Genomic DNA, 13,384 nt, shown 5'->3' with positions numbered 1-13,384 from the left:
ATGGTAGCCTGAGCGTAGATCGATCTTCGAGAAACACGTAGCACCTTGTAGCTGATCAAACAAATCGTCGATGCGAGGTAGGGGTAACGGTTCTTGATGGTCAACTTATTCAATTCCCAGTAGTCGATACACATCCTGAACGACCCATCCTTCTTTTTGACGAAAAGGACTGGTGCGCCCCAAGGAGAGGTGCTCGGGCGAATAAAGCCTTTCTCAAGTAACTCATGGAGTTGGTTCGAGAGTTCCCGCATTTCGGATGGCGCGAGTCTATATGGGGCTTTGGCTACGGGGTTAGCTCCAGGAATGAGGTCGATACGGAAGTCGATATCACGACTGGGCGGTAATCCGGGAAGATCATCGGGGAACGCCTGAGGAAATTTACGGACCACAGGGACGTCTCTGATTTCTGTCTTCCTTTTCTTTTCCTTCTCTTCTACTACGATGTTGGCCAAGAAAGCTCTGTATTCCTTGCGGAGATACTTGCTAGCTTGGACACATGACATGAGCTTGAGACCTTTCGAAGCAGTTTCACCGTACACACATAATAAATCACCATTCGCGAGCGAGAATCGAATCATGTTGTCGAAGCACACAACTTCAGCAAGGTTTTCGCGTAGAAAGTCCATGCCTACTATGATGTCAAAACTTCCGAGCTGCATTAGAATAAGGTCGATTGGAAAGATGTGATTGTTGAGCTCGAGAGTATAATCACGGAGAATAGAGTTAACGGCGACAGTTCTTCCAGTAGCGACTTCAACTTCGAATGAGGAGGGGAGATAAGAGCGCTTACGACTAAGGAGCTTCTCGAATTCAAACGACACAAAGCTGTTATCGGCTCCAGTATCAAACAAACATGATGCATAAATACCATTCACAAGGAACGTACCATTAACCACGTTGTTGTCAGCCTGGGCTTGGCGAGCATTGATGTTGAAGGTTCTGGCGCGTGCTGCTTGTTGCTGCTGCTGGGTACCTGAGCTGCTGCTGGGTACCTGAGCTGCTGGGTACTCGAGCATTGATCGCGGGTACCTGAGCTGCGTGTTGGCCTTGCGGGGCGGGTAGTAGAGCTTGATGAGCAGTGGCTTGAACTGGAGCTTGACGAGGACCATAGCGACAATTGGCAGTAAAATGGCCGTACAAATTGCAATGAGCGCAGAAACGACAGGCAAAACCCACCGGGTGATGATATGAGCATGTCGGGCAGAGCGGGTGGGGACCTGTGTAAGCACGCTTTGCTGGCGGCGCTTGAGTAACTGGTACTGGTCGATGATGAGACTGCTGCTGAGCCGGTACGGCTTGTAGAGGAGCAACAGTGGTAGTGACAGCACAGTTCTTGTTGCTGGAGTTGTTGTTGTTGTGCTTCTTCTTACGGCGTGACGACTTGGATGGTTGAGCAGTGGCGGTCGGTGCTGTGGTAGCTTGATGCAGAGACTTGGAGGGCTTATCCCAGAAACCAGCTTTTACTCGCTTGTCGTTGATCTCGGCGGCAAGCAAGTAAGTCTCCTCAATTGATGACGTCTTCGCGGCGTGAACAAAATCGGCAACACAATCGGGTAGAGCTCGAATGTACTTCATGATGGCCATGTCTGACGTCTTGACTTGATCGGGACAGATGATGCTAAGCTGTTTAAAGCGAGCAGTCAAGGCAGCGTTATCTCCATCCTTCTGCTTAATGTTCCAAAACTCGTCCTCCAGCTTTTGGTGTTCATGGGGAGGGCAGAATTCGTCCATCATGATGGCTTTCAGCTCTTTCCATGTCAGCTCATAAGCTGCATCATTCCCACGTTTGTTTAGTTCGGCCGTCCACCAGTCTAGAGCTCGGGACTAGAAGAGGCCGGTTGCGTTTAGGGTACGGAGATTTTCTGGACAGCCGCTTTGGCGCAAAGTGACTTCGATGGAATCAAACCATTGAAACATAGCTGTTGGGCCATCTTCTCCGGTGAATTCCTTTGGTCCGCATGCCTTGAACTGTTTAAAGCTGAAAACAGTCTTGGTAGCGTCTTTGGGGGCTTCAGTTCTCGACTCCTCGGAAGATTTGCTGACGTTTTCATAGACATCGCTCACAGCTTTTGCTACTTGCTTGGCGATGATAGCAGCAAGACGTCTGTCTCTCTTTTCTTGGCGGGTAAGTGGGGTTCGGTGTCCGGTTGACGACATGGTCTGCAACAGACATCGTCGTAGGTCTCAGACACATCAAAATCGAATCTCACCTCACACGTCTACTACTTACTAAAGCTCAGGAACACGTCGAAACACGTATCACATAAACACGTAGGCACATAATCACGTAGTCACAGAAGCACATAAGCACGTAGGGCACAGAAGCACAGAAACACAAAAAACACATACTTATTTAATCACAGAGGCAGTCAGAATACAGAAACCTATCATTCATGTTCGCGTGTCGTTCGTATATATATATCGGTCGTGTATACCATATCGAGTAGTATAGCATAATCGTATGGCATGTCAAGTATAGTATAAGCGTATATCGTAGCATAATGTCGTCTAGATTGTAGCGACTTGTTACCGTTTTGAGGTAGAAGAGCGATGCGAGTCGTGTGTGTCGATCGAAGTCAGAGCAATAATCGAATAAATACAGAAATTAAACACATAAACAGAGACACACACTTAAAATACATAAAATCGGTGAATTATCAGAGTGGCAACTGTTGACTCATAAAATCGAGAATTAGATCGTCTGCGACTACTAGACATCGACTACCCAAAGCGATTCAACTATTCTCAATGGACTTGTCATCACATTTCGACTTTCGGGATCGTGTTTCCGCCTCGATTCTTGGGCATTCTACACGTATTCCCTACACGGACCAAGTTGTCAAGGTTAGGGTTTCACCCCTGGCTTAGCAACTTCTTCCTTGTTTAAGTGAAATTGAGGAGATTATTCATCAAAATATGGATTTCACTCCCGATTTGGTATAATTCTCCTCGTTAAACAAGTGTTCGTTATTGAAAAATAGTGAAGAAATCATTGATAAAACAACATTGACCTAGCAACTTAGTCGAGAGATTGCGGTTTTCACACCTACTCCCGACTGAGTCACTTGTCGTTGTCTGAAAATTCGAGTGCAGTGATAGTGTAGAGTAAGCGAGAAATAATAGGGTATAGCACATAAGCTCGGTCTGTTGGTTCCTAACTATAGTCTAGGTCTCTAAGACTTCGACCCGGACTAGGTGGAGTCCAGCCTAATGCCCTATAGTTATGGCTCTGATACCAATCTGTCACACCCCAACCGATGGCGGAATCATCGGGGCATGGCACTAAGCGAAACAGATTATCCAAAAGTTTCCATAATAACTATCATTACTATTCAATTTATATAATACGTCCCATACCGTACCTTAAATAGCAAACAAATTATTACAGCTAACATCAAGTCAAATATTCTGTTCCGACAACTCAGATTTAAATATAAAAATTGTCCAAATGCTTCTAGAGACTCGATCTGCAAGATCTACAGACAACTATGCTCTAGACACTTATTCTAAGCTCGCCTTCCTAGCAGATAAGCATCCTAATTGCCTGTCACATACGTTAAACTAAAGTCAATACATATAATGTAAAGGTGAGCATACAAGTTTGGTAATAGTATATAGAGTTCGAAATAGTTTACGCATAACCAGCACATACACAGAGGGAAACGAAGCATGTTAGTTATAGACATGGATCTATCGATACCAATGACTGCTGGTTGACTGCCCGAGGCAGTTCGCAATACATGATTACCACCGTAATCCTTGCAAGTAATTGTCCTTAACAACCCCCATGTGAACGGGTGCTGAGTCCAAACTATAGTACTATCGTCGTTAAGGCAGGTAGACAGCATTCCACGTGTAAACATAACAACAAGCATTCATTTAGTCACGTAATACATGCGGTAACGGTTAGCGTTTAAAGTAATTGAGTAGTGTGTTCAATCGTGATTTAGAATAAGTAACGTATGTAACACCCAAAAGTGCTAAAGCAAAAAGGGTTCGAGTATACTCACAGTGATTGATGGATTGAAGGGAGCACTTGAGAGTAGGGTTAGCCTGAATAGTTCGATAGTATAACGATGAGTAACGTGTAAAACGAAAACACGTGTTGGAGGGTCGAACAGTCTGGTCGATCGGATGGTAGGTCCGATCGGACGGCTTGACCGTTCGATTAACCAGTCCATTCGGACAGCCTGTCCGGTCGGTCGATAGGCCGATCGGATGGGCTGTTCGAGTGGATTGTTTCTTCCCTTGAGTAAGATGTGTTTGTGTATGATGGTTTGACCTTTTGAGGTTTTTGTTGTAGTATTTGAAAACATTGAAGTTTCCTTACCTTTCAGGTCGATCGATCAAACGGTTCGTTCGATCGGCCGGCTTAACCGATCGGTTAGGTACTTCAACAACAAGTTCTTATCAGGGTGTCACCTGGTCGGACGACTCGACCGATCGGGTGGCACTCCAACGCGTTGAACAAGTTGAAAATCGATTAAGCGTTGAAGCATAGTATCTCATGATCCGAAGAGTAACTCAAATCAGACCGTAGTCCGATCGAACCACATTTCGTTCAATACTAGGCTTCATGAAATTGTCAATGCGTGGGGCCATGTGCTAGACGATCGGCTGGCCTGGTCGATCGGCTGGCTTGTCCGATCGGCTGGGCTGTCCGTTCGGACAGTCAGCCCGATCGGTCAGCTTCCTGACCTGGTCGGCCTGTTCGTCTAACACTTGGCTGTTCTGATTGTTTGACGTTATATTGAGGTATTTTGACAATGAGTTGAACCATAGAACCCTCGTTCTTGCTTGTTTCTCCTGCTCGGACAGGAATCACCCAAACCCGGCCGGTGAACTGTTCGGAACAGAGTTTCAATGTTTAACCCGAAATCGGTGAACCTCGTGGATAGAACTCGAATCTTGAACCGTACAACTACTAGAATGATTATTGAGTCGGTTCAAACTCCGTTTCTACCGGTTTGAAGGCATTGAGTGTAAAAGAGTTGAAAGAAAGTTGGAAAACATTCTTTCAATCCTTTTCACCGTGTAAATGTTTAGATCTATGATAGATCTTTGTTTGTTTATGTGGAAATCGGCTAGATCCAAGTTATTCTTGGTGGATTGAAGCCAAAACATGAAGTTCTTCAAGAACACCATGATGACATCATCCTAGAACACTTGAATCTTGATGATTTCATGGTTAGAAATCAAGATTTGAAAGATAGAAAGGTGTAGGAGTGTGTATAGATCAAGAAAGTACAAGATTTAGGATGAAATCTTACCGGAATCGGAAGGAATCTGAGAAAAAGAAGGGGAGGACGAGCTGGTCAGTTAGAGCTTTCCAAAAGTGGTAAAGATGACAATGACAGGGGTATTTATAGGATGCCAAAAGTGGAAAGGGCTGGCCGATCGGTCAGGCATCCCGATCGGACAGCTTGTCTGATCGGACAGCAGTCCGATCGGCTGGGCCGTTCGATCGGCTGAGAGCCTGATCGTTCAGCTGCCTGATTTGAGCGTTCGGTGCGACGATTTTTTTTGATACTTCTATTTCGATTGCGATTGATGAGAACACGATGGAGTTTCCTATTCAAATTACTTTTAATCCCAACCACTATATCTAACATACAATCATCTTTGTCTCGCGCTGTCTTTTCGCCACCAATTATCATAATTCGATTTCGATTGAGTTCGATTGAGTTTTGAGTTTCAATTCGAGTTTCGATTGATTATCATACATAACATAAAGTAAACATGCACAAGTAACACACAAGGCATACACACACGTATACTAACACCAAAATTCGCGTAATTTGAGTCTCGAGTTCGATGATGATTAGATTAGCTCGATTATTGATTAATTGACTTTATCGCATTGTTACTTCCTATTATTCACAGTCGTAACGCGGTTCGCGTCGATAAATAAACTTCGATTAATTCGATTTTAGCATATACTCCACATAATAATACAACTAACGTAATCGCAAAAATAAACTAACTATGGTTAAAGGAGTCAATCTTGACTTTGACTTTGACATTCGGTAACACGGGGTGTTACAGAAAGTCAAGGCCGAACAACAACGACCCTCTGGCTTACTAGTACAACCCGAGATCCCTATGTGGAAATAGGAGAGTATAGCTATGGATTTCATTACGAACCTTCCGCGCACACCATTAGGTCACGATAGCATTTGGGTTATCATTGATCGTCTTACTAAATCCGCTCACTTTCTGTCGATACGAGAAGACTATAAGGTAGAACGATTAGCACAAATCTATACCGACGAAGTCATTTGTCGACATGGGACACCTCGTGATATCATCTCTGACCGCGATTGTCGATTTACCTCGCGTCTTTGGGAAACTTTTCAATCCGCTCTCGGTACTACTCTTAATCTAAGTACCCCTTTCCATCCCCAGACCGACGGTCGGACTGAACGCACAATTCGCACCCTTGAAGACATGCTTCGATCGTGTGTTATAGATTTTGGTGGTAATTGGGATTCGCATTTACCTTTAGTCGAATTCTCATACAACAACAATTATCACTCTAGCATTCAAATGGCACCATTTGAGGCATTATATGGAAGAAAATGTTGATCGCCTATTGTATGACACGAGATCGGAGATGCGCAAATTACTGGTCCTGAGTTATTTCAAGAAACGACTGACAAGATCCTCCAGATACGAGACAATCTCTTGAAAGCTTGGAGTCGTCAAAAGAGTTACGCCGATAAACGCCGCAAGCCCCTTGAGTTCGAAGTTGGCGATCACATACTCCTAAAGGTTTCACCTTGGAAGGGGGTGATCTGATTCAGCAAGAAATGAAAGCTAGCACCTCGATACGTTGGATCCTTTAAGATTCTGGAGAGAATTGGAAAAGTGGCCTACAGACTCGAATTACTGGAGGAACTCAGCAACGCACATCCAACTTTCCACGTATCGAACCTCAAAAAGTGTCTAGCCGAGCAGAATTTACATGTTCCTCTTGAGGATCTACAAGTGGACGAAACATTACACTTCGTAGAAAATCCAGTAGAGATCATGGACCGGGGGACCAAGAAACTCCGACGCTCACGCATTCCTATAGTGAAGGTTCGCTGAGAAGGCAAACGCGGCATCGAGTTCACCTGGGAACTCGAAAGTGATATGAAAGCTAAATATCCACAGCTCTTCGTTACGCCTGCACCCTAATTTCGGGACGAAATTCCCTAAAGTAGGGGAGGCTGTAACGACCTGATGTGTGTAAAATGCAACATATAAATCACATCAATTGAGGCATAAAACTAACCCTTTTTAAGTACTAATGTTGGAAAAAGAGTGTTTTTGTCTTCCTTTTGTATTTTCAGGATGAAATGAGCTCAAATTCACAAAAGAAGCAAAAAGACAGCTAATTCTAACATAAATACAAGAAAAGGAACAAAAGTAGACTGCCCGGACCCTCAACGGCACCCTCCAAGGCAAAGAAGAGAAAACAGAAGACTGAACACGCCCCGTGTCCAGCGAACACGGGGCCGTGCCCAAGAAGCAGCAGAAAAGACAAACTAGTAGAAGCTTCCATTGCCCACCACGGGGCCGTGTCCAGCGGGCACGGGGGCGTGGTGAAAGTACAGCAGGCGCATTAATTGTAATTGCGAATTACAATTAATGAAGAGAGAGAATGTCAGACGGGCACGGGGGCGTGTCCAGCGGACACGGGGCCGTGCCCAGCCTTCTGTTCAGCCTATAAATAGGGGTGCTTGGTTTCATTCCATCTCATCCCTTGGCACACCACCTCTCTCACACTTCATCCACCACCCACCACCACCATAACACCATCATCCACCACCATCATCCTTTGTCCATCGTAGAGTGTGTGAGTCGTCTCGGGATCCAAGATTGATCGTAAGAGTTCTTGACAATCAAGGCCATGTTTGACTAAGTCTCTTACATCACTTGGTGAAGACAAGTGTTTAGTGTAATACTTTTTATTTTTAATCTTTTGCACTTTTTATTTGGTTTTGTATTAATGACTTTAATAACTAGTTACTTATGTTGAAGGTGATCTTTCCTTATCGTTTGTCCGTGGTGTCTTGGCGTTATTTTACTGTCTATATAAAATAAAAGATTTTCACCATTCATATCTCCACGGTCTATATGGAGGTATGTTGGCTACCTGGTCGGGGGTTAAGGGAACGGTTTGGTAAGGGTCTTGCCCTTGTTCAGCGTTTAGAGGTCCTGCTTGGGACCTGGGTCAAATTTAGTAGGATCTCCTTCAATGCCCATAGGTATTGGATGGCTGGGATCCAAACTCTTTGACCCCCTCATAAGTTAACTACTATTAATACTATAACCCGGCTATTTAGGACTGTATCCCTGCTGACTCAGACTACTTAGCCGAGGGTAACGTCACCGCCGAAAGCGGGGCCTACCACAATTCGCATTAATAACTTAATTCATTATCTTTCAATAATCCGACCCTTTAGGATTGTATCCTTGCTGACTCAAACTACTGGGTTGAGGGTAACGTCGCCTTCAAAAGAGGGGCCTACTACAATAACTAAGATAATCTCTTAAACAAGTGCAAAAGTGCGAAAATAATCAAAGGTTATACTAACACACGTGTCGGATCCAAGTGATTCATCTTGTCTATCTGTTTTTATTTTATTTTATTTTTCAGCATTTAGTTAGTTTTTATTTTTCTTAGTTTAAAACATTTTTCTCACTTTTTGATTTGATTAGACGTTGAGGATAAACCGGTATTAAAAGCTCTTGTGTCCTTGGACGACCTCGGTATCTTACCAACACTATACTACGTCCACGATGGGTGCACTTGCCCATATGTGTGTTTAGTGTTAGTGAATATCGTGTTTTATAAATTTAAAACTTGGCTAAAAGTGTAAAAAGGGCTTAAATATACATCTAAATTATATTACACTACACACGCATCAAGTTTTTGGCGCCGTTGCCGGGGACACAAGGATTTTAAGAAAGTTAGGAATCAACGGCCTAATCATATTTTTATTTTTTTCTTTAATTTTTAGGATTTTTCGTAGATTTTCAGCTTCTGCAGAGCTCAGCACGGGGCCGTGCCTGGTCGGACACGGGGCCGTGCCCAGCATCGTTACTGGCAGTTTTTGTTTTCCAAGTTACAGAAGGCTGACCACGGGGCCGTGCCGGTGCAACGGGGCCGTGTCCAACTTCCAGTAACTGGGATCTGGAAAACAATCACTGAAATTCCAACCACGGGCCGTGTTCGCTCAACACGGGGCCGTGGTGAACCTTCTGACCAACATTCTTTTCTGTTTTTATTGCAGGACTTGGAACCCGACACCAACCTCACGTAGTGTATGAGCTCCAGTTCCAATAAAGACATAAAAGAACCACTAGAAGAACCCGAACGCTTTCTCAGAAAAAGGTTAAAAGCCAAAAACCAAGAGAAGGTTTCGGATGATCCACCTCCAATGGCGGACCAACGTACCCTTATGGATTATCTACGGCCCACCGTGGGTAATCTAGGCGCCGCTATCAATGCTCCGAATGTCGAAGCCAATAACTTCGAACTTCGGCCGCATTTGATACAAATGCTCCAAAACTCCGCAACCTTCCACGGGCTTGCGGACGAGGATCCCCATCTACATATAACTAATTTCTTGGAAATATGTGATACCTTTCGGATCAATGGAGCATCAAACGACGCCATCCGCCTCCGTATGTTTCCCTTCTCACTAAAAGACCGAGCGAAAGCTTGGCTCAACGCCCTCCCAGCTGGATCGGTAAACACCTGGGATGAACTAGCCCAAAAATTTCTATATAAGTATTTCCCTCCTGCTAAAACTGCTAAATTAATGACTGAAATTAATACATACTCACAAGAGGACGGGGAATCCTTATATGAAACTTGGGAAAGGTTCAAGGAGCTATTACGCAAGTGTCCCCATCACGGCCTCGCAATATGGCAACAAGTATCCACTTTCTATAATGGATTGTTGCCACACACTAGGCAGACACTTGATTCTAGCTCCGGGGGACTTTTAGGTAACCGACGCCCACACGAAATATATAATCAGATTGAGGAAATTGCTCAAACCAATTTTCAATGGCACACCCCCCGGGGAAATAAGTCTATCGCCCCAGGCGCCCATAAGGTCGACGAAAGCACTTCTTTACAAGCCCAAATCGAGGCCTTTTCTTCAAAAATAAAAAAATTAGAAATGACAAAAACAGTCTCGGTTATGGCTTGTGAAGGATGTGGTGGGCCACATGAAAATTGGAGTTGCATGAAAGAAACGGACGATCAACAAGAAATGGTAAACTACATTGATAATAGACCTAGGCCGTCGGGTCCCCCAACGGGAACTTACAACCAAGGATGGCGAAACCACCCAAACCTCGGTTGGAGGGAACCCGGCAATAGTAGTAACCAACAAACCCAACGAACAAACTTTCAGCAACCAAGAAATGAGTCACAAAATTTCACTCAACAACAAGGTGGACGAGAAAGGCTCGAAGATACCATATCTCGCCTCGTCTCTGACACTGATAAGAAAAACTCGGAAAGATTTCTACAATTAGAATCTAATTTTAGGAATCAACAAGCTAGCATTCAAAACATAGAAAAACAATTAAATCAAATAGCTCAAAATTTTTCCGAGAGACCGCAAGGCGCATTACCTAGCAATACCGAAACAAACCCAAAGGCGCAAGTTCACCTCATCACACTACGAAACCGCACCGTAGGACCTGCAGAAGTGCCGCCACCTACGGAAGAAACAGTACCAACACCTCTGCAGGAGAAGAACTCTCCTCCATCACCAGAGCCTACCAAGGCTCCTCGAGTTCCGTACCCCGGTAGGTTAATTCGTCAAAAGACAAATGAGCAATTCGCAAAATTCGAAAGTCTGTTAAAACAATTGCATGTCAATATTCCTTTTATCGAAGTCCTAACCCAGATGCCCAAATACTCTAAATTCATGAGGGACTTCCTTACACATAAGAGGAAAATTGAAAATTTGCAATTAGTCAATTTAGGCGAAGAATGCTCTGCCCTCGTACTCAATAAACTTCCCCAAAAGAAAATCGATCACGGAAGCTTCACGATTCCGTGCTCAATAGGGGGATCGCCCGTTCGCAATGCCTTAGCCGACCTAGGGGCTAGCATTAACCTCATGCCCTCATCAATGTTCAAAAGACTCGGCTTGGGAACCACGAGCCCTACAAAAATGAGCATACAACTCGCTGATCGATCCGTCAAATTCTCACAAGGTGTCATCGAGAATGTCTTGGTAAAGGTAAGCAGATTCGTTTATCCAGCTGACTTTGTCATACTCGATATGGAGGAAGACACCGAGGTCCCCCTTATACTAGGGAGACCCTTCCTTGCCACAGCTCAAGCAGTGGTAGATATGAATGACGGGACACTCACCTTGAGGTATGGGGATGATGAGGTGAAGTTCGGAGTTGGGAAGAGAATAGAGGACGACGACCCGGTCAATTACATGAAGGTTATTGATTCAAGCTTGGATGCTGCTCTCCGACGGTGTAACATGGGACGCCAGGCATCCCACTCAGAAAATATATAACCTCAAATCGGGTCTAGCCAAGGACCCTTATAAACGTGGCGCACCACGGAGGCATTCCGCGGAACTATCCTTAGTTTAGTTTAACCTTTTTATTTTGCAGAATAAAACACACTCATGGTGGTAATGGATGAAAAGGGGAACGAGAAAATGGACCCATGCACGAAGAACAGAGCAACCCGACACAAATCTCCATCACAGAAGGCTCAACACGGGCCGTGCCCAACCAACACGGCCCCGTGCTGAGCCACCTGCAGAAAAATACCCAGTTCAGGTAACTGGACACGGGCCATGTTCAGCGGACACGCCCCCGTGTCCAGGCTTCTGTTTTAATCCTTTAATTTTTGTTACTGGCACTTGACCACGGGGCCGTGCCCGGTCACCACGGAGCCGTGTCCAGGATGCCAGTAACATAAATCTTTGCTTTTTAACCTACTTTTACACATTCTAATCAACCAAAAACCTTATTTTTGGACACATTGAGGACAATGTGTAATTTAAGTGTAGGGGGGATGCTAAAACCTTGAATTTTGCAAATCCTAAATACAAGCCTTACACAAAACTCTATTGGAACCACTAAACACCCCAAATTTTTTTCAAAAACTTTTTCATTTTTTTTTATCATTTACTTGTCTTAGTTTAAGCTGGGAATAACAAGTTCTAAAAGGGTTATATTTTTACAAATTTACAACCGATAGCGTCGTGATAACAAAGAACCAACATAAGAAAATTATGAAACGGCATAACAAGTCTAGTTAAAAATTCGATTATATATACTTGATCATATTAAAAACCCATTCCCACAAAAGTGAGTTTTGAGCCTTTATTGAGCATAAAAATATACATATTTAGACTAAATGCTCATTTTTCGTTTCTTGTGTGAATAGCCGCTTGGTTCTTACAACTCTAGAACTTCCCACGACGATACATTCCCGGTCCTTACCAACTTAAACCCAAGTAAGTAAGTGATGGAGGCATTAGGACTAACCATATTTTTCTTTCTAAACCATTATTTTTCATTTTTTCTACCACCTACCCAAAATCCCCCTAGATAGCCCCTTTGAGCCTAAACCTTTCATTTCATTACCCCAAAACCCTTTTTACCCACCAAAAAACCCTTTTTATTTTTCACCCTTTATTTTAGTAACAAGCTCGGTTTTTCGTAAACTCGCCTTTTTATGTGATGAAAAAAAAAACAATGATGAAGTCAAAAACAAACAAAAGCTATATAAAAGCTTGTTTGGAGAAATACTTCAAAATAAAAAGTCACTAAAAATAAGGTATGTCACGGAAACCGACGCTTTTTACGATTTTCGCCCTTTTTTCTAACTAACCCAACCAACCACCTTTAACCCAAGCCTAACCCTTCACCCCAAAAGTCCTCTTGATATTTACAAAGGTAAAAAGTTAAAAAGGAGGAGGATTGATTGCTTGGCAAGCCTATGGAAGGCGTAAGTTCCATGCCGCTCACGAGTGATTCACTAAAAAAATACACCTTCAGCCGAGTGTTGAGTGATCCCCCGCGAGGTATGTGAACTTGTATATAAATGGAATTTTAATAAGGCATGCTATGCCCGAATAAGTAATGTATCTTATGAAACGTTCAAAATAAATCATAACGAATAGGATTGTAAATAAATAAAAATAAAACTTACAAGGACCTTGGATTCCCGACACTCTAGGACAAGCTAAAAACTTTCTCTTCTACCTATTCCATTTGGGAGTGTAAGCCACATTTAAAGAGTTTTGCTTGAGGACAAGCAAAAGTTCAAGTGTGGGGATATTTGATGTGTGTAAAATGCAACATATAAATCACATCAATTAAGGCATAAAACTAACCC

General features: G+C 43.6%; 1 non-coding gene across 1 annotated transcript; it reads right to left on the bottom strand.

The window, feature by feature from the left end:
- Positions 1–9,806: 9,806 nt before the first annotated feature.
- Positions 9,807–9,913, bottom strand: LOC118487798. Its single transcript, XR_004882741.1, has one exon. It is a non-coding gene; the product is annotated as a small nucleolar RNA R71 (small nucleolar RNA).
- Positions 9,914–13,384: the final 3,471 nt, after the last annotated feature.

The sequence above is a fragment of the Helianthus annuus genome, chromosome 15, assembly GCF_002127325.2.
Source record: "Helianthus annuus cultivar XRQ/B chromosome 15, HanXRQr2.0-SUNRISE, whole genome shotgun sequence".
NCBI lineage: Eukaryota > Viridiplantae > Streptophyta > Magnoliopsida > Asterales > Asteraceae > Helianthus > Helianthus annuus.
Note: the sequence above shows the minus strand (reverse complement) of the source record. Positions and strands in the feature narration are given on the sequence as shown.